The sequence below is a fragment of the Plectrocnemia conspersa genome, unplaced genomic scaffold (genome assembly GCF_051122295.1).
Source record: "Plectrocnemia conspersa isolate PC_06_02 unplaced genomic scaffold, ASM5112229v1 ptg000010l, whole genome shotgun sequence".
In the NCBI taxonomy this organism is placed as follows: Eukaryota; Metazoa; Arthropoda; class Insecta; order Trichoptera; family Polycentropodidae; genus Plectrocnemia; species Plectrocnemia conspersa.
Window position 1 is genome coordinate 8,918,417 of NW_028277174.1, and position 24,279 is coordinate 8,942,695.

Consider the following 24,279-nt stretch of genomic DNA (forward strand, 5'->3'; position numbering starts at 1 on the left):
CATGCCCAAAACGGCTCTAGTCTCCATGTTGGATTTTCCTGACAGAACCTCGTGTGCATCTGACGCAAATCGGCAAATGTTAGTAAATACCAATTATATATTTATAAATGCGTGGTGACAGGATGTTTTTGTGTTTATGTTTGTATATGTTTAGTAGATTAAATCTATATTTGTTCGAATGTGTTTTCATATTTATTGTATAGATTAAGAAATTTGTTTAAATTGTAAATTACTTTATTACATATGTTTATATTGCACATTTACATAAAATTATTAAAAAAAATATATTTTAACAACATATTTGTTGCATACCACAAGGTTACCTAAATGTTTCACTAATTTTAACTTTTAATTTAGTTAGTTTTCATATTAAAGTAACTCGAAGATTACCACTCCCATTTTAACATATACGCGTGTAAATAATATCTGATTAATTATATTTATTTAATTAAAACACATTTATGAAACATTTAATTTATTAAATTTATGAAAACATTTGCTTAATGTGCTTTAAGAGAAATACGTTTTTTATTACTGATATACAATCATATATATGTACATATATAATACAGGTTATTCTATTTTTCTTGTAGTGTACTTAATATAACTTTTCAGTTTAGTTTTTAAGCTTATTAATTTTTTAAGCTTATTAGTAATGCACAAACAGTTATGAAGCAATTATTTTATATATTGCTTATTTAAATTGTCTTCATATTGTTTTTTTCTTAATTAAAATATATTTTAAGCAATGTTTCGTTCATTATTTACAGAATTAGTAGTATCATTACTATTTGTAGAAAACAGTTTGGATGTGTAATTTTATTTATTTAATGCTTAAAGTATTCTATGAATTAAATTTATTAAAAAATATCACAAATAAGTATTAATGAAACCTGTACTACATAACATGTTTTATATTATCTTCTTGGCAATTTCCGCTAGCCTATCATTAAAAACAGTTTACAGTCGCTAATGATTTGTTTTTATTTTATTTCAACAAAACCGCAATTTATTGAATTATTTTTATTAGATAAGAGGCATAGTTATCATAACAGGATTGACCCTAATAACATATTATTTATATAATAATTTTTAAACATCCTATACAATCCACAAATATTTAATACAGTTCATTTTTTCAACATACACAAATCGCGAAAAATTGTGGTTGGAAAGAAATGTTTGCAAATCATTTTAGGCAAAGACTTAAGTGAGTTTTAAAATATTATTAGTAGCAAAAGCTTAGTAAGCAAAACATATGGAGCGAGACCCCAAAATTCAGGGGGGAGTAATAATTATTTTAAAATGCAATTAAAATTATTAAAAAAAAACAATTATGGACTACCAAAGATCTTAGGTTAATAGAAATAAATATAAATTATTTATTATTTTTTTGTGGTAAAATATTAATAAACATGATAATATTTAAGGTAATCTATAGCTAACGTTTGCCAAACACTGTATTTTTTTTAATACGTTTATTTTAATAATATAAATAATTTTACAAACATAATAATTATATATTCTATGTACATGTTACTGGTTTATAACCATTCTCATATTAACATTTTCTTATTAGCTATATTTTTTATAAATAATGAGAATATAAATAACATAGGTGGCTAATTATATATTTTGTGTAAAAAAATATAAATGCTTTTACAATTTAATAGAAAAAGAAAAAAATAGGGGGAAAAATAAGAATAAATTAAATTATATTTTAAGTACATTTCACTAAAGATCTGTAATCAATTATGTGTTGTTCTTAGCCTTTAAAGCGAATATGTACTTTGGCGTTTTGTGCTTGTATTTAAATTTAAATACAAACACAAAATGCAAAAGCAAAATATTTTTATAATATATTTTGGTATGAAAATGACAGTGTATTTTAGTTGTAATTTATTCGCAATTGGTTTAAGTTCGTAAGTACTTGGTAAAATAGCTGTTTCATCAGTGTACATAGATTAACCTTTTTTTATTGGGATATCGTTCGTATACAAGATAAAGACAAACGGCCCGAGCAAACTTCCCTAGGGTGCTCCAACTGGAATTTCACGCGGTATCGAGTGTTCATTATTTAGTGTTACAACATAGCTTCTACTTCTCAGGTATGAACACATTAAGTGTAGCAGATAGTAAAGAGTTTTGTATTTGTCGAGTTTATGCTATACTGTGTCAAAAGCTTTTTCTATATCTAACATTAAAAGACCCGTATTTTTTAATCTAAAAATTAGCGCATATATGCTCTGTCAAACTAATAATTAAATGTGTCGTCGAGTAATTTTTGCGGAAATAATTAATAATTTTATTCCCAAAAGATTTTTTTACCTCATAATATTTTTTTGCTGTTGATATTTTATTAAATGGCGGTAATAAACTGATGGAGCGATAACTAATCGGAATTGTAGAATCCTTATCGTTTTTTTTATCGGTTGGGCAACACCCAAAAAATAGGCAAGCGTTTAAGATGTTTGTAAAGTAATATATGCAAATTTAAGGAAGGTGTTTAATCAACTAAACATTGTGTTAAGTTATTATTTATATAAAAACATAACATAAATATTTTGTTTTCGCTATAAAATGCTAAAATGTTTTTACATTGGGATCAAGTTTATTGTTTTTTTTTGTTATTATAAAAATAGAAATATACGAAAATAAATATCCAAATATTTTAAATAGATCATAAGTATTTTTTTGAAGAAATATGTTATTTTCTCAGAAGTATATTAAAAATTTTCTAACTGCGCGTCTAATTAACAGCATGTATTTAGTGAACATTCATACAAACCTGCTTTTACGGTGATGTACACAGAGTTTACATATCATCTTATTTTGTGCATATATCATATATGTCAAATAAAATTTTCATATTAGATAAAATAAAAATAAATATCACAAGTAATCTATAATCTAATATCTCTCTCCTAATAAACAGTTTACTGATTAGAAATGACTAATATTAAATAAAAAAATATGAGGTCATTACAGCAATAAAGTATGGTTTTTGCTTTACGCAAAAGTAATGTTTGCGTGTTATGCCTTAATTTGTTAAATAAATATACAGAATAGTCATTTTGTTTCAGCACTTTAGTTACGAATTGTTGAAATTTTTACTATTATTCGTGATAATTTCGTATTATTCTTTTTTTCATCTTTAAATAACTAATTTTCACACATTTTTACATGTATACTGATTGTGCATCACCGGAATGTTCATTTTATGTACTTATAGTTCTACAGGCATTGCTATTTCTGACAAACATCACTTTTAAGTGCATAAAACATTAATAAAAATACGCAAGGAAACAATTCATTGATCAGTCAAAAGAATTAGTATTTTAATGTACATTTTAAAAAAAAAGGACGTATTGAGGATGTGGGAGTCGGTAAAAGAATAAAATGTATGACATATTCTGTACACCGACTGTGATTTCTATATAAAGTACAGAAATCACAGTCGGTGTACAGAGTGTAATTATTTTTTCTCGCCTACTAAGCACACTTTAAAAAATCTTCTTGTGAACTAAAATAAACAATACATGTTTTATTGTGCGGCAAATTAAATCAATTAAAAGTTATTGACAAGTATTTTTAACAAAAAAGTGCTCCTCTATAAATAATTTTTTGAGATATATTTTTTATTAAAAATTTATTTCTTCAGCGATTTTCCAATTTTTTTTCTGGGTAATTTTTCCCGACATTTTAATAGTATAATAAGTAAAATAATAAAAAATAGATATGTGTTTTTTTAATTGAAATATATTTTTATGAGGAGAAGGGGTAGATATTATTAAGTTGTGCTATTTATTTATTTTTAAATTCTATCACAGGTTTTTTTATGTATTTTTTTGGGTTACGTTTATAAGGGGCCGCAATGATGGCAAGCCATTCTGCACTGGGTTCAGAATTGAGGTATATTTCCGGTTATGAGCGCCCAATTCGACTCGCCTCCTTCGCAAGGACGTTTCTCATAAAAATCCGACTTGGAAAAATCAGTCCTCGGTGAATGAAGAAGGCCTTGGCGAACAGACGGCGTGTACGGTACGTAAGCGCCGCTTGTAACACAAAATCGATATCGGCGAGCGACCGGGACGAGGCTATACGCTACACTCCTGGCCAGTCAGGCACTCGGCGTGGCCAAGTGCGAGTGACTCCTCGCCCGGTGTCCCGGTGTCCCGTCGCATCGTCGTCACCTGGTCATCCCAACGTAGACCAAGGTTAGTAGGGATAAAGGTGCTTCCAAGTTTTGAAAATGGACAGGACCGGACGCGCCCCGGGCGGATCGATCGCGTTTGGGTCAATGTGACGGGGGCTGTCAAAACGATGGGATCGATATTCGGGTGCAAGGGATGAATATGGGTTCAGGGTGTGCGTGTGATTTGAGGTTATCTTTCTTAGGGGTCGTGGTGGGTGCCTGAGGTGCGTTTGAATGTCAAGTATTAGAACATAACCTATTACTATGACATATTTATTGAGCTGAATATTTTTAAAAGCAGTGCTTGCAAAGCAAGAGGTTATTTTATCAGTTCATAAAAAATATTAGGATTTAAAATTATATTTTTAGATTTACTATTTATGAATTTTAAAAACAATCATTCGAAATTCGCTTTAAAAATAATTCGTATACTTGGACATTCCCAAAAAAAGGACTATGTGTACATCCAGATATTTAAATAAAATTAACGCGTTTATTCATTATATAAATTTAACTAAAAATGAGCTTATTCTTATTTTAAATAAAAATTGAGGATCCTATTTTTAAGTTTTTTTAGCATAATTTAGTAACTCCTATTATATGATAATCGATCGGAATTAAACTCATATTTATAGCTAATTCTGATCTATCAGGCATGAAAAATATTGTAAAACATTAAGGTTTGTAAGCCTAGGTCTTTTATGCTATTAAGTCATAAACATTCAAAACTGATATCATGCTAGAATTAAATCACGTTTTTTTTCTTTCATAAAAATTTAACTATTTATATTTTAAACTATTATATGATGTTTTTAATAAAATAAATACTTCAGCTACTTAATAAGCTACTCTGATTATTGTTAAAAAATCATAATTATTATACATATCAATTTAATTAATAAATGCAGTTACTAATTGACCACAGCTTTTTTTGTCGAATTATTGGATTGTGATAAATATTATGCTACAAATACATTTATATCAATATTACAAATTCAATGTTTAAATCATTAGCAAAAATATTTTATTACATTAGAATAAATAAGAAAAATAAAAATACCTTTGGGCTTCTTTTAAATAAACACTAAATAAATATTTTTTTTCTTTAATGAATGAAAGCGCAACTGGTGTTTTTATCAACTGATTGTTATCATCAAACTGATGTTTTATCAAAAATGCGTTGCTTGAAATACGCAATACGAATTAAGCTGTTAAAATAGTTTTATTTACTTCTGTTATTTAGGGATCATGTGTTACATTAAAACGTAGTTTAAGCCATTTATTTAGCACAACACACTTAAAACTAATTAAAATATATATATTTATTTATATGTATTAAAGTCGGAATAGCGTAGTCTGAAAGGACTAGACTAGTAACCCAGCGCCGCAGGTTCGAGTCACGGCAGCAGGCTCGAATTTATATTAATAAAAATCGGTCTTAGCTATAAAGTGACATATATTTATTAAAAATAATAATACCAGTAATAATTTTTCATTAATTATATAGATTTCACTGATGCTCAGAATGAAAAGTCTAGTACATAGTTAATACTTAATCGCAATTATCATTTTTAATTCATTAATTGGCCTAGTTTATATAGATTTAACCAGTTAAAATGTATTGGGCATACGCCTGTGATGTTACAACGAAAGATTAAAAAATAATAATAAAATACAGCATACACAAAAAAAAACAACATAAAAAAACGCATGGCTACGAAGCATATTGTCTGAGGGCACAGACCCTCAGCAACGTACTATTACTCCTAGCTGATCCTCTTAAGACACCCTTACTCCATGAGGCAGCTCTTTACTAGGTATTTATGGAGGCTCTTGTTAACTCTCTAAAATGGGCCTCGCTTTCATGGATGCAGCTCTCTCAGGAGGTATATATGGGGGTTCTCTCCAAAAGATGCTTTAATTAAGTAAACTGTTTGCCATGGTTCAAAATTCCTAAAATCCCTAGCGCCTGGCAAAGAAACGGGGTGTCTTTCTCTTTCGAAACACAGTTTTAAAGTGGTTTTAAAAATATGTTAGCTTGCTTACAGAACAACCTTTACAATAAAAAAATAATTGTGGACACTCAGACTTATATGACTTATATGACCCATTATTTTATTTATTATTAAAATATTATTTATTCTTAAATTTTATTTATATTTGGGGTAGAAAGCGTTTTCTTTCACTTCTTGCCTAGCGAAGGCAGAAATAGACAGAGCTTCAAAAATATTTTAAATAACTTTTATGAATATATGTTACAATGAATATGTATTTTTCAGTAAAGCTAAATTAAATTATAAATACAATTTCACTTACTACTTCAGTAAAATCATATTCAAATACATTTTCTCCGGTAGATTTATATTTCTACTAGCGAAAATATATTTTAACTGATGGATGCTAGTGAAATTATAAGCAGCATGAAACTTTACTTGACAGTTTTGAAACATACATATTTGCTGTTGTAACCAAAAAACATAAAATAACTATAGTTCTTAAACTTTTCAAATTTGGTTTGGTTAATTCGTTTAGGTTAGGTTTAGATTTTAATAGACGTTAGATTACGCTAGTGCTATTGAATGTCATTTTTTTAAGTGAAGGTATTTTTTCACTAGTATAAATATAATTTTACTTACTAGGCCAGTTAAAATGTATTGAACAATAGATTTTTAGTTTCGCTGGTTAATATCAGTGAAACTGTATTTATTCACTGGTAAACATTTTGCCTTTATCAAATGATGTGTCACCTTACAACTATTTTTTTCAATAAAATTCGTTGCAGGATTCAATAAGTTAAAGACAATAACTTACGTTGCTTTCACTTAACACGTTTCACGCATGGCATAGTACGGTTTAGAGCAGTGTATAATTTTACAAGCACCTGTAGAAATATATATCTACGGGTGAAATGTATTTTAATATGATTTCACTAAGATGTCAGTGAAAATATATTTTTACTGTAACAAGAAAATTCAGTATATAATCGTTATTTAGCCGTACTTCATTGTGTTGTTTTTGAAGTCAAATTTCTGGCGATAGGGGAAATGCTGTCTGAGTGTGACCACCATTAGTTGTTACGTCAACCTGACTACAAATGAGGCTGAAATATACCTATTTTGTCGTCCACATGGGATTTATAGAATTTACATGGCATCTTCATTGCAGTACAATCTCGTGTCAGTCGAAATAAACAATCAGGACTCTTAAAAGTCATTAAAAATCCCTTAAATAGCTATAACGTTGCTCATAGAGATTTAATTTGACTCTAAAAGACATTTCTTATGATAATAAAATTCAGACAAATAAATAATGAACTTGAAATAATAATTTTATTTAATAATATTTCCGTTATTATAAATCTTTACATTTCAAGTTAACGTATTTTATTATTCAATAACAAAACGAGTTTCATTTTGAAATAAAATGTATTTTGCATATAAAAGCTTCATGTCAAGGTCGATAGAGCTTTCAAGCCTCTCATAATACCACTTGAATATTTTCCCAATGATTCTTAAGCTTTCTTTACATTATACATAATGCCACTCAAAATAAAAATTCTCACGTCAATACATCTTAAGAATTATTATATAATATTTACTTTACGGTGTTATTACGGTATTGATAAAATATTTCACATAAAAAATCACTAGCGCTTAATATGATTATATAAACGGGTTTACTCAGTTGATAACACAAATTATCTACAAATTGAGGATTTGCATGATTAATAATTTTATGATCTTTAGAACTGCGGAAGACTTACGAAATTATCTAATCTTAATTACATGCACAGCATCCTTTTTGCAGTTTTATATTTATTTATTTATCAATGCTGAAATGTATTTTTGGCAGCTTTGATATTTCAGCTTTAACTCTATAACTTAAGCTCGTTGTATGGTTATGCTCTCAATGTTAATACTTAATGAACCGCGCTCGAGTGGGAAAGCTTTAATTTATAATTTCCAGAAGTGTCAACTGCAGTACTATGAGATTTAAAGTAGCACGTTAAAACTTAATGGATTAAATCCACACACGATAATGAATAAATATAATTTACAAACAAACCAAAGAGAAGGGAACCTAATATATCAATGATATAAATAAATTACTTTAACGAAGCGTATGAATGTGTTTCATAATTTAATAATATATTGTCATATATATGTATATTTTTGATTAAAAAAATCTACAGTATTTATGCTTTTTTGTGTAGTTTTTTATATAATTCTTATCAATTTTAAATGTAGGTACATTGCAGATATTCGTCGCGAGTTCTCTATTTGTTGCGCCCCTGGGGCGAAAATTAATTTACCTCCTACATAGTTTATCTGTTGTTGCCTAGAAAGGCGGCGAAATAGAACGTTGGGATTAGTAGTAGGTATGGCATAAACGAGATGGGAAAATTGTCTCGAAAATAAATATTATTACTTTGCGAACGAAGCAGAATTAAATCCTTTTCAAATTTGTACAATATTATTATAGTCTACGTAGGCTTAATTTTATAACGACTTTTGCTTTATTTACGAAATATTTAATTAGGAGATACCTATGTTCTTTATAAAATTATTTTATTATACTTAAAACTAACAATATTTAAATAACTCTTAAATAATCTGGTATATATTTTTTTTGAATTATTAAAAATATTTATATTTTTATTTATCATAATAGTTGAAAATACCAAAGAATATTTTAGAGCCAATTTCTTAAAAATCATATAAAACACTTCTTTTTATATTATTGTTCTAAACCGTCGCTATTTTAAAATAAAACAATTTTCCATTCAATTTTATAATTTGTAAATCGTATCGCTTTGTATGAACGATGTATATAATAATAAACAAAAGAAATATATTTAATTATAATATTAAAAATAAAAATTGAATTTACTATATTGATTTGTTAGCCACCGGTAATACATTCTGTTGTTTCGACCAATGAAAAATAAGCCTTCAAATATAAAACAAAATGGACGACAGTAACGTGGCAACAGTTTTAAATAATTATTATTTATAACAAAATTTTGCTACGCGACAATAATTTTTATTAATTCCTCCTGTGCATTGTTCTATTTGACTGAATATAAATAATTGGATTGCAAATTAACTAGGTATGTTATACTATAAAAATTAAATATATATATATATAAAGTATGTAAGGATTATAATAATTCATTGATTAAACTAGATAAACAATCACAAAACAATCTTCGTAATGAAATCTTCCAATTTTGAATTCCCGTCGACGAGCTCCAAGGTCGAAAAGTGAGTTTTTTCTTTTACAATACATAAAAATTATCATTGCTTCTGATTTAATGCACATAATTACTTAAATTGCCATAATTAATTGAATACGTACGTTTTAAACGTGAATATGTAATATATACTTAGTATGTATAAGGATTGAAAGGTAATGTCTATTAAATCATATTAATACTAATATAACGTATTTTTTTATCTATTGATATTTGGGGTACTATTTTTCACGACGATCGCGTGACAATGATTGTGGTGCAGTCGGTTATTTAGCAAGAAGTGTGGTTCCATTTTTGCATAGTCATCTTATTGCTCGCTCATCTTATTTATTAAAACGTCAGTGGCTCTCGAATTTTTGATTTTTACGTTTTTTTTTGCCATATAGTAACAATATTTAGGGTAGTGAGTTAGTTGTTGTATACAACAAGGTATATAAACAAAATATTAAAACCATTATTGCAGCAAAAAAATTCTCCTAGATCATTTCGTTCCGCAATTTATCATCAGCCAACGGACAGCTTATAAATGTGAAATTTCTTAGACGTTATCTAATAGACGACATTTTTCAATGATTATAAAATGTGATTGCATACCTGGAAAAATCGATAGCCAAAATATCTAAGAGTGGGTTATTTTTAATTCTGATGTGACTAAATATTTATTTACGTCATGGTTTTTATTATTTTTTTTTCTCTGCAATCATTTCTCTTTTGGAACAGCCAAATTCAGGATGTTCAGTTATATTAAACTTATGTTGTATGCTCTTTATAATAAGATAATACTTGCTGACAGTGACTTTTTGTTTATATATACCAACTCTATGGTGTCGCCATTTAAGTCAATAAATTGTTTTATCGTTGCTTCTAAATAATAATTAAAAACAATTAGACCTTTATCAAGAGGTAAATATTGAACACATTATTACTTCTAATATAATCCATAAATGAAATTTTAACGACAATTGAATAACAAAATTAACGGAACTTACCGTAGATGATTAAACACGTATTGCATCTCTTCCTCAACTGATAAGTTGTACGTCATATTTTAATTATTTGCCATACATAAATGTCATTAAATATTTCATTGCTTCTGAAAATTAACTGTGAACGATACTATATAATGGGTAAAATGTAACTTTTTGTTTACACTAATATGAGATTTTTCATTATTACTACCATTGTAATATGTGTAATTAACTTTGGTATGTATATCTTTCATTGCTAAATCACTGCTGTTTGTCTTTTAATATTTGTTCCTAAAAAGTCATAAGTAATTTTGTCGTAATAACTAAAACTCATAATTTAAAGTTTTGTTTATATCGTCTATAATTTCAATTGCTACATCATTTTGAATCATCTTTAATTAACACTTTGTAAGAAAAATGCTGTGATTATCACATATTTCACTGTTTATTTAATTGCAATAAACTGTGCTGCGTACGCTTGACAGATGACAGAAAATATGTCATATGTAAGCAAATTTGATATTTAAAGGAAATCCCGCTTGAAAACGAGCTACGCAATTGATTTTATTGATTCAAATTGTAAAAAAATCGTCAAGATCTAAAAATATATATTTAATTTATAAGGGATTTTCATAATATTTACTATCTTAAATTTCTTTATTAACATGTAATATTTTTATCTTTTTAATATTAAATTTTTTGTATTTTAGTAATGCTACTATGTGTTGTTTTTTAAACATCGTGTTGCATTAGGGTGACCTTAATTTTAAATATTAAAATATATTTTTCATTAATTTTTAAGGGGAAGTGGATGACCTTTGAAATAATTCTAAATTAATAACTGCTTCATTTAACAAACTTTTAAGCATATGCAATTTTAATAGATAGAAGTAGAGCACTTACCGAATCATGTTCTTTGCAAAATTAACATGGCAATTTCAAACACACATTACAAATAGACTAGCAAAAATAATGTTTTTAACCAAGGAAAAATCACTAGCATTTTTATTAGACATATTTCTTTACATTTTTTATGCATATAGTCAAGTAATAAATATGCTAAAAATTAACTTAAATATGTAATATTAAACACGCTTAATTTTAGTGTATTGTATATAAAGTACAAAACAAAAAATAAAAAGTCTGAAAGGATTAATTTTTTTAAATGTAATATAATTTTGCAAGATGTGATTACTTTAAAATGAGCTCTATAATATCCTAGTTAAAAGATATTTATTTAAGACTAATAAAATATTATAGGCTTTTAAAATCAAAAAATAGTATTTTACGAGCTTTTTGTCACATAGAAAGCAAAATTCATTATACAATAATTAGGTAATCAGCTACTAAATTTTCGCATAATGTATTAATGTTATGTATCACTGCCTATCTAGACAGCACTATACATGAGGTAAATTTATTCTTACCCCAGGGGCGCAACAGATAGAGAAGGTTTCCGAAATATTTGATCAGGGCACACTAAAATTTCACGCAGTAAAATTGTAAACATGAGTGATTAAATATATTTTACTTTTAATTTCAATTGCCTAATATTTAAGATTGTGTAAAAACGCATCTTTGAGCTTAAAAAATTTAGTAAGAACCTTTTTTTGTTTTAAATGTATTCTTTAACTTAATTATGAATTAGGAAATTTAATTGGTAACGTGATCAATATTAAATTATTTTTTGAAATACTGCACAATAAATAACGTGATAAGGCGAATCGTTACATCTGACTTTTGCATAATTAAATTTACAAACGAATTATTATACATATATACTGTTTAATGTAACTGATTTATAAAAATTTTCATGTTTACAATTGTGTTATTTGCTACAAGTTAGTGGTCACAATTTAAGGAAAAAAGTTTAGTGGTAGAAAAGAAAAAGAAAATTAGTAATTTATGACTGTAGTATAACGGAGTAATTATCATACAACATTTTTTTTAATTCGCTATTTACGAATTAAAATTAACTACGCAGAAATACATCACTTCTAATCAGTTGCCGAAATAATTTAAAATAGGAAGCTCATATCCATATAAAGGCAAAACTTTAAATTGATTATGATCTGCTATTAATAATGATTTATGTAATATACATATATTTATAAAAATTATTTATAGATAAAATAATTTATATAATTACAAATCCATAGATCGTATAAGATACTACTACTCATTTATTACAATCGTTTTATACTCATACTTACAAAATTTAACAGTTTCACGCGATACAATTCAATAATTTACGTGAAATAATTTCGTGGAATTATTATTTTCGCTTTAGAGAAGAGCAATACGTGTTCGAAGGACGCTTCAATAATGTTTCATGTTTAATGCGACGTTCAATTATTGACGAGTCGCAATACATATATACATACATATTCCGATAGACTAGATACTTGTATCGATTTTGTTAAAAAAAAGTGATTACTCTGAAGGTCTTTTTTCCCACTCACCGCAGTGTGGGGTGCGTATTAAAGTTTAATTAACAACTTTATCTTGGGGGATATTGAAAGGTTTAACAGAGGACGAACCGGACTATCTGCGATTTAATCTATAGCAGAGTTCATCTTGTTAAAGTGTCTAAAATAAACGGCTATTTTAAGATAATCAATATTCCAGCTCCAAGTGCATGTCGTAGCTTGTTTCTTATTTCATGTATAATATTTAAAATATCGATTTTATAAATCTTAAAAATAGTATAAAATTCAACTGATTTTAAATATATCATATTAACAGCGTATGCATTAAAATATACTTTTTACTAATTAGGTATGATGGGATTTGATCCTATTTATTTGCTATAATAGTATAGTAGAACATCGGCTTACAACCATAATACGTTTAGGAAACACGCTGTTTTTGCACTGTAATGAAAATTTCATAAAAAGTTTAAAATAATATTGTTTGAGATATAAAATATCTAGATGATATTGTAGTTAGGCTTTAATCCTTACTTTTACATTTAATATGTTTTTATAATAATCAGTTTGCAAAGAAAAATCATTCTTAGATTAAAATAAGCTTAAATTTATTTTTATTTTTATTTAACAAAAGGAGTTAATCCATCAACATTTTTTCATTTATATAAAAAATAGATTTTATTTTGTTAAACAAGAAATAATTTATAGCTTTTATTTAAATATATTGAACTAGAACAGTTTTATGGATCTAAAAAATTCAGTCCTACCCATGTTTCGTCTCTACATCTTCATATTATTAATAAATTACAATATGTTAGCAGAATATCAACAGGAAATGGATGTATTGGTAATTGAACTTGGCATTACATACGGATAACATTATCGGAGAGACTTTCTTGGAAGCTTTCCTCTTTTTCACGTCAAAGGAATAATCGGAAAGAATTACGCGGATAAGATGCGACAGACACACATACATACATGGTTATTACGAAACGAATTATTTTCCGAGTTACGTGCACGAATCTGAAAAACCCCTTCACGTTTCATGACGTAGTTAAATCGCGAGTATTGCTCTTTACAGCAATTCGATTGTATCGCATTTATATGACGCAGCTTCGATCCACCGGCTTATCTTTTGTTTTGATAAGGGTGATATGACACACTTGAATTGCCCTCATCCGGAAAATGAATACGGCTTGTATGTATTATTTATGTATTATAAATATCTTTCACACATACAAAACATAATCAGAGCATCTATATTTGTCTAGACGGTTATGTATGTGGGTCTGTATATATGGGTCTAAGCCGAACCCTCTGGGTTTAGTAGATTTTTTAGTACTACATATATTATATGTATAACATATTATATGTTATGTAATACATGAAAATATCACATTATACATTCAAATTAGGTAACTTATTATCTAATTGAATTGAAAAAATATTTTTTACAATTCATATTCCACTTATTTCAATATTTATACTATTACAATTTTAATTTTCTTTTTCACAACTTTCTGAATATCCTTTATTATAAGGCTTTTAAAATACGAGCTAGTAAAAATAGAAGCTATTTTTACTCGGACTGCCTTTTCGTTAGGATTTCCGCATGACGTAGCAGAGTTTACTTTTAGTTTTACAACTTTGTTCTTGCAGATAATATTTAAATTTGGCATGTTATTTTTCTTAATAGTTATCGTTTAACAATTTCAACTTGATTTGTTTTTAGTTAGGTACTGTAATATTTAAAAATAAGTTAAAGGACATTTCTCGAGAAAAAGTAAATTATAGATATTCTTAAATATATTGTAGATATCTTTATATTATTGATAAAAAAAATCTGAATGATCGTTAAGGAGAATACACTCTAATATGATAATATTTTGTTAAAATGGACGCGTATAATCAAAGGACCAGAATGGATCAATCTACTTTGATTGATTACAGAGCGTCGAGTTACAAAGCAATTTCGTGCTCCTGTATTTATATATGAATCATAAGGAAAATTGTCAATAAAAGCTGTTGCTACTTTAAGTTTTTTATATTTTGAACTAGATACAGATAAAAATTCTCTTTGACAGGCATATTTTATGGCTCTGTAGAAAGCCCTTATAGATATTTGCAATCTGTCGATTTACACCCAGAGCAGTTTTTTCCTATTTGTTTATTATTGTAGTTATTGGAATAGCAAAGCAAAACTTAAACCGATTAGTTAGGATAATTCAAGATATTTTTTTACTATTCATATACTTCTGACTTATATTGAATGCTTCTATGAAAGCATGCATATTTTTAAACATTTAGAACAGACCTATTCTTTTTTATGCAGTGGTAAAAAAATAACGATTGTGAAACATTTAAAAATATCCGTTACGATTACGAAAATTCTCGAGATTTCAGCAATTTTTTTTGAAAGAAGAATTTTTGATTTGCTATTTTCTCGAAAAGATACACTTATTGCCACTAATACAATCAGTAGAAAAATAAAAAAAAAACTTTTTAATTGCCGCTTGATGATTTACGTTTGCATATAGAAACTCACTTAGACTTATCTAATGCATTATTTAAAAAAATAAGGGCGTTTTTAAAATATTATAGCTCAACCTAAAAAATTATCTTATTCATATATTATATGTATGTGATATGCTTAGATTAGTACATTTTTTTATGTAGTAAATAAATAACAAAATATTAGTACGATGACATGACGTTAATACTTAACGCAACAAAAACTCGTACATACAATTTTATGCCATGTAACACAATAGTGTTTTATAGCTAAAGTTGACCTTTTGAAATTTAACAATTAATTATCTTAGATATAAATATAAATATATAATATAATAATAAATTATTTACATTCTGTTAAGCACCGATGTAATTTATTGAAAATATTTTCACTAGTAACCTTGCTACAAATTAGACCTTGGCATAATACTAAGGGATATCAAAGGTACAGACCTAAAGTAATATAATTAACACTCGGAGTGATCAATGGATAACAACGAGAAAAGCTTTTGATCTATTTATAATCATTCTTGCAATGTTTATTTAGTGGATGTATCTGACATAATATATTAAGGGTAAATAATAAAATAAAAAATAGATAAGATAGATTTCTATACATTTAATATTTTGATTTATACACTTTTAAATCTACGTTCTACTTAGCGTAAAGATTATCAAAGACAAACTTTACAATAAATATTTTTTTTATAATATTTTAAATTAACATTGTTAAAGAATGCCGAATAGATATATAAAATGAACTAAAATTCAAAGAGCGATAAATTGCCTACTGTATAATATAACATTGGCAGATATGGAACTGACCTGATCAGAGATGAGTTTAGTTAGCCCTTAATATTCTGAAGCATAAGTCGTAGTCGATTATCTTGGAACTTGTATTTACTGAGGTTTTTCGTGGATTGCAGTTAGTCGTTTATTATATTGTGAAAGAGCGCTTTAAAATATTAATGCTTAAATAATTAAACATGCTAAATTTTTTAACGGTATAAAATCCTACTCTTTGAAAAACAGCCCTATTATATTTTGAACTTATTTAACTTGTAAAAAATATTTTCACGAAAATCTGCGGAAATTCGTAACGTCTTTGTTTTCACCTTTTTAACATCAAACACGAATCCAAGTAGGCGGGTTTAGAGTTACCAAACTTTAACTGTTAGTTAAGGCGCGAAAGTTTCAAGTATTAATTTACATCGCTCACGGTCACTAAATTCGGTAGAAACCGAAATATTGTTATGTACACACGCACGTTTATTACATACATTACACGGTTAGGGTTGTAATCGAAGCACCGAATCAATTTCTCACAGCCTAAAAATAAAATTATGTAACGACCACTTTCATATTAATGTATAACCAGGTCCGAGGCGCAAATTCTGAAAAGCGCTTCGCACATAAATTTCCAGTTAAAAAGTTGATAGGTTCAAGAATTTTGCAAATTTATGCCGTTTTATTTTAGTACACGAAACGTATGATCTTTTAAAGCGTGGCCACCTTTTTCGGACCCTAAATAAATATGGGCGCCCTCGTTCTCATCGATACGGTTAACTTGTAAAAAAAATCTATGAATTTCTCATGAATAATTCCATAACACGCACGACCGATTTTAATTAGTTATTATTTTAAATAATAATGCATCGTGTAACTACATAATGTGATGGTAATTCAATAGAGGAGTGTTAATCACGCTGACTTAATTACCCATCAATTTCACGTCAATGTGAATTCATTATTTTGATAATGTATTTGTTTAACTAAAATTGTTATTTTATCGTTCATATTTATTTATACTGTTTAAAAAATGAAAAAATTAATTCAATATAAATATGATGACAGTTGCAGCACGTTTATTATACTTTATTAGCTATTATGCAGTATTCTTTAATAACATGGGGTTAGATATAAAGCCATTTAATTCATTTATGTAATTGAAACAATCACCATTATTGTGTTTTTTACAAATATTCTATTCATTACTAGCGGTTTGCCTTCTTTAATTCATAACTAGCCATGGTAATAACAACGATTAGTCAATTTAATGTCGCAATGTCAAAAATAAGCATCTGAATCAAACATTTGGCCATTGATTAAAATTTTTTAGCAAAATAGCGTGTTACAAAATACAATACAAATTACACAAAACATAAACCCTAGGGGTGTGACTTCGTAGCCAGTGTTACGCATGTGAATCTAGTTAGAATTTTATTAGATTATGTTACAATTGCGACAGACGATAAATGGCGAGACGTTTTCTCCGAGCGGCGTTGTAGAAGCTGGCACAGGGTTGATGTCCGTGGAAGGCCCTCAAAGGTCTTGTAGGTGCCTGCAGCGAGAGTGTCTGGAGACAGTTCTTTTTGATGCGATAATCATGTTCGGGAGTCTCAGGTCGTATCTTCGCGTCTTTCGGTGAGGGCGCGTCTGCCAGGTAGGGTGAATCTGTTAGTCTCTTCGAGTATTGCCGGAGTCTGCGAGTGACCGCTTGTGACTATCGTTTAATAGTCCAGGGCTGCAAAGCTTGCTGACCAATCAAAATCATGCAGCGATCATCCAGTCAATAAATGTACTCGTTTCTGTACTTTAGAAAGTGACATTTTCTTGATGGGCATTGTCCAAGGTCGTATTTTAAAACAGGAATCTTGTGGATCCGTTGATTTAATATATCCGTAACTGTTTCGCAACAAAGAAATATTCTTTCAATGATGAAGATTATTTACAGTAAGAACAAAACACGTGTTATTTATGTGATTTTCTGATCGTAACGAGGGCTTTTGTGTGTGACCTCATCATTTACGCTGTTGTCTTGTTTCCTTGTTGATAGATGATCATTTTGGTCAAAGTATATTATCGCAAGTTTTGAGAATATGCCCTGTATGCGGTCGCGACACACTATTAGGCATTATTTGAGGCTACAGACCCTCAGCGGCGCGCAATCTAGGTGCTGTGGGTGAGCTGGGCACGTAATAAGATGAAGTGACACATACTTCTAATTGACCCTCTAGAAAGAGCCTCACTCGGTGGACGCAGCTTTGTTAATTGTTGTTTAAACAGAGAAGGCCGTTGACGATGCTTTAAATGTAAGCGTGTATTCCTCACTCCGTGAATACAGCGTAGAGGCTGCAGTCTTAGAGGGACTTTCTCTGATGGATGCCTTAAAAGGCGACGGCCGAATGGCCTGTTAGGAAACTTTTACTTCACTCTATTATTTTGTTTCACTTTTGATATAAAATAATACAGTGAAACTTTTGTTTCACTCTATTTTTTTGGTTTATATGACATTAAAGAGTGAAATTGCGATGCTTCTATTTAATGGATTCTATGTAAATTTTGCAATATCTTACGAGTTTGATGCAAAGATCAATAATTGATTTTTAATTTGTCAATATAATAATATTCGTTTATTTTAACGTCAATCAATACAGTGCTTTTCTTTATGATAAGCATGTTTTAATATATGTTTTAACGCTACTTAACCAACAATTTGAATCGAATTCTACTAAAAAAATATTCAAATAGGCTTTTATTCCCCAAGGTTATCAATGCTCTTGACTTTTATTTATGGGAAACACGCAATAAGAACGCACTAAAAGCGTTTATGAAGGTCGTTATTGAACCAAATCCCTGGACCACGTTAACGAAATTTTAGTTAGATGCAAAGCTTTCGTTAATAAAGGCTAATGGTTGACATACAAAACAATTAATTCCAAAATAGAAAATGAAAAAATATAAATTTACAATTAACAATGTAGTAATATTCGTGTCTTACATTTACTTACATAACTGTCACGTAAACGGTTTTAGATGCTTTCATATTAGTTAGTATAGCATTGCCTGTCGTTCATGTTTCTTAGTAAATATCTTCACGACATGTTTGACCTCGTAATATATATTTTACGTACTTCAAGCAAATATAGACATGTCTATTTAAGAGCTATTAGTTATTAAAAAATATTCATTTAGATATACTATTTTGAAACATTTTGGATAGTACTCTTCTAAAAACATGTTTCTCCTAGCTAAGTTTTATTTTAGAGAAAACTAATTACGCTACCTGATCTAAAATATGTAGCTTAATTTATTTTCATTGACAAGTTACTATTATTTTATTAATTATATTTATTTTTGTTACCAACACAATGCTTCCAACAACTGAGAATTGAAAATTGGTAAGCTTATTGCAGAGCATGTTAATTATCTTAATTCTGCAGATTGAATCCATATTTTATAATAAGAATTATAATGAGCTGTAGAATTATTCATACTTGTTCCAGAATTTATAGTTTGTATAAATTCCTTATCAACAGATTAAAAATAGTTTTATTAAGTATAAATATTAATATGTCAAGCTTTTGCGGAATTTGGGATTTAGGGCATAAAGCACACATTAATAATACAATAAAATAATATTTATAACAATATATAAAGCACTTCAAATAAAAGTCTGTTGATTTTTATTTCTTTATCTAAAATAAATTGGATGTTCTGGTTACAGGTTCCGATTGATTCTCAATAAAATAGTAGACGAGCTCCAGAAAAAAATCCGTGAGCTAAATTGGCGAATTTCCTGTTTCAATCATACATTCGCTACTAAGTAAATACTATTTTTTTCTCTTAAAAAATATATATATATATATAATAAATATATATATATATATTTCGGAAATTACAGCATTGAGATTTTTTTATTAATTTGGCACCCAAGTTCGAATGAAATGAATAACGAGAGCAAGATTTTCCACGACCTACTTGAAGCTCTATTAATGCGGGAAGGCTCTTTCTTCTCTCAAATTAACGATCCGTTATACGACGGTTCTCAGAAGCGAGCATTGAATCGTTTCACCCGTAATATACTACATTTACGAGGTTAAGTTGAAAAATTAACGATCTGCATATAATTATTATAAAACTATTTTTAGATGAAGAAGGGTCGGGCATAAAACGTTTCCTTGAAATTACGTGGCAAATATATGTCTTTGAATGACCTTTCTTTGAAAAGATTCATCGCTAGAGGCTAAGCATGGATACATTGCAAAGATGCTTAAAATATAAACGCTCAAATCATAGAGATCTGGTTTTAAATGGCATTTTGTTCGAGGCAATATTGCAAGATAAATAATTGTTTGGTTTTATAGGCATTGAATTTCGATTTATTGTAGTATTAACGCTATAATATTACATAGTTCTCTCTGTATAATAGAGTAACGACTTATCTTACTTTCAGGCATATTAAAAGTCGAGTTGTCTATTAAATTTGTGTATTTTAATATAAAGGTATTACTTGATGCTGTAAAAATTTAAATCTACGCTACTAAATATCATACTTTTTTGCACAAAAGTTACTTATGCTCAATACCCACGGCTTTTATTTGTAAACCATAGAAACACCACTTAGAATATCTGCTATCTATCTCATTTAATATTTTTTTCTGGAATCTATTAAGAACGCCAGATATACAAATTCATCTAAATGTTATTACAAATTTTCATTACTGTTATATATTTATTTTTATTTTTTCAGCTTTAAATTGTGAAAATTGTACCATATTCATTGATCCGCTTGTTATTTAAGAGTCTCAGTTAATAGATGAAACAAGTCGTACAAGAGCTTCATCTTGTCCTAACTTTTTAAAAGTTTAAAATTCATCCTAGAGTTGTCTTTATAAGCAAACACAAAATTTTACTTTTTTTATTATAATTTTGACGTTAATAGATGAGCTTATATATTATGGAATACCTAAAAATTTATAATATTGTAATATGTTTTTAATAGTTATACTATTTTATATACCTACGTTTTCATTACAACAGAAAATATACTTCAAATTCCAATATCTCCAATAAAGTATCTACAATTAAATTTATACTTCCTATAAATTACTTTCAGCTTTAAATAAATCTTTTTTGAGAAAATTATAAATCTTTCCTCTCAATAATGATTCGCTCTTCTTGTTTGTCGTAGTATTTTTTAACACGCTTTATTTGTATTCTTCGGTTCTATCTAAGAGTTCTTTAGAAAGGCTTTGCCATTTATTTTTTAAATATATATACAAAAATAAATATTATTACTGATGTTTTAAGGCGCATTTCACAGTATGGCAATAATTTAAATTAATATTTATATCAGGAAGAGTAACAATGTAAGAAAATATTTAGTAAACCAAATGGCTTTGGCTTAAATAAAAAAGGTATAGCCAATTATATATTGTGGTCACAAACTAAAAATATATAAGTAAAAGCCTTAAAAGCAAATCAAATATAATATTTACCTTAATATATAAATCATTATACACATACAAAAATAGAAAAAATAGTTTTGCATGCAATTTGAATCAAAGAACTACATTTTGTATGGTATATTTTAAAGAAAATGTCAAAAAATATTATCATAAGATTTCTTTATGTTTTAATACTTTTACTAATTAATTTATTCCTAAATTAAATAGGATTGTCTAAAACTCTCCTTCAAGAAACTTACATTACTCGATTGCAAAATGAATTAGTCTATAAACTATTCTCACTTTTTTTAAGTTCTTTGTAAATCTAATTACATATAATATATATTATTATAGTAATTAAATAAAAGTAGATACTTCTAACACATTACAAAAGCAATTGCTAGCGTGTTTCATACCATCAGATTTATTCACTCTGAAAAGTGACAAGCGTTGCATTTTTTTTGCCTGACACGACGAAAACAAATTATAGAATTTCGTGCTTTGTGCGAAAGGATTTAATAACGCTTTTTTTAGCACGCACAAAAGCTCCTTTTGAGCTTTGGTCCGATTGAGTGTTTTCTTTATCGGTTGACCCTCGCTCGAAAACTCTGAGCGTATTTATTGCTCAAAGTTTCTTTTTAGGTCGATCTTATTTGAATGTTGTTTATCGTCGTGCTTTTCCACCGAACACGTCCATTAGACTCGTCGGATACTGTCTTCTGTCTGGCAAAATAAATACACGTATCGATTATCAAATTTGTGAAGCCTCAAGGCTGCCGGGGGCAATAAAGGTCTTGTGTATAAATGACTGACGGAAAGATCGATAAACGCGGTGATAGTAAACATTGTAAAAACTGTCCTTATGTTTGCCGGTAATGTTTTAGGATATTACTGGTATTCAATTAGATAGGAATTGATTTCTAGTACAATGTGGTTTGCTTTCAAATCAGACACACAATCATTGATAGATGGTAAATTGGTAATGGATTTATTTGTAATAAAGTTATTTTAACTTAAAACATACATATATTATGCTGAAATTTTACTACAAAAACAAATATGAATATTTGTAGCAATGAGTATTTTTTTTGACATTAAAAAGGTATTAATAAATTATGGTTTTCATACGTTTGCACGTGTTCATTTATGCTTTGATTAGTTGAACTTGCAACTTTCTAAATGACTATTGTTTGTATCTGAATATCTACAGACTTACTTTTTTTAATTTATATTTATTGTATTAATAATATTCTAAATTATTGTTTTAAACTTTCTCTTTTAAACTAAAAAATGAGTATAAAGCAGCCACTTGTATTTCATTTTGTTAACAACCTTTACACAAAAAAAGATTTTAATGAAAAACTAAATCACTCTTAATATTTTTGCTAATTTTATCTTATTAAATTATTACAAGATTTCATAATTAAAAATAGAAGAGAGAGAGAGAGAGAGAAAGAGATATAATAAATGTGTACGTACATACATATATGTTAGCTTTTATTTTTGTTTAGTCACTTTTTTATTTGTATGTCATAAATTTAATTTATAAATTGCTATAAAAAATGTCATCACAAATTTTATGACAAATATCGAAATTAGGTTAATTAAAACGCGCCACTATATGATTAATTGTATAGTTTATTTCTTATACATAACAAAAACATCATCATTATTACTTAATATAGAATTTAAGACAAGAACATTTAAACGGACTTTTTGACTAAAGTGAGCTATAAAATCCTATAGACAAGTTTCGTGTATTTTTTTCAAGTGCAAAATAAAACTGGTTTTTAATTAACAAAAATATATTAAATAATTTAAGAAAATAATTAGTAAAATAGTTAACATGTGTGAGTTTGCGCAATAAAATCGAAAAAATTCAATATTTTTTTCAATAAAACTGGAGTACTTCAGGGCAGTGTACTAGCACCTACATTGACTTTTCAACTACAAGACTACTTTGTGTGCGATTTTTTCTTATAAACTAAATATGGTATTGGGATACACAAAAGTGTAACCATATTTTTTTACATAAATAATTATTTTTCTGGACAAATAGGACTTTAAGAATAATAAAAAAATCGCTGCGTATTTGGAGAATTAAGGAAAATTGTCCTTTATGTTTACCGTGAAACAAAAACATGTTCTTATATCCGAATAAATAATGCAATAAATTTGCAATCGGACGATGCAACGCATTTGAGAATTACATGAAAAAACTTATATTCAGAGTAAAAGGAAGCAACTACAACTCAGTTTGAGAAAATACTACTGGTTAATAGGAAAAATCTCCCAATTGACAGTTGATAATAAGATATACAAATCAACATCTAAACCAATTCAGATGTACGGTATTCTAATCTGGGGATCAGCAAGCAACTCAATAGAAATAATTCAGAGGTTTCAAAATAAAATTTCAACATGCTGATCAAAATGTATCAAACTTTATTATTCACAAAGAATTAAAAATAAAAAATTGTCAAGAAAATAGTGAAACTTAGAAGACGGAAATACAATAAAACACTGAAATAACGTATTAATTAAGGATAAATCGACTGACAGATTAAAGAAAAAATATTGATTTATAGTCAATCGCTGATGAGCGATTTTTCTACGTGAGATTTAATTATTAAAGTTTTTCAGAAAGTCAAGATTAAAAGACAGATTGTAAAAAATATAAAAAAATTATTGT

The 24,279-nt window shown here is 27.9% G+C and overlaps 1 protein-coding gene across 2 annotated transcripts in view; it reads left to right on the plus strand.

The window, feature by feature from the left end:
* Nucleotides 1–41: 41 nt before the first annotated feature.
* The window catches only part of Rab3 (RAS oncogene family member Rab3), a 43,108-nt gene continuing 18,870 nt past the window's right edge, over nucleotides 42–24,279 (plus strand). Inside the window, exon 1 of one of the 2 annotated variants that reach the window (XM_088194085.1) lies at nucleotides 42–78. The gene's annotated coding sequence lies outside the window, so the exon portion shown is untranslated. Of the gene's footprint in view, nucleotides 79–4,057; nucleotides 4,218–24,279 lie in introns of those variants that run through there. The other variant, XM_088194083.1, reaches the window with a different exon arrangement.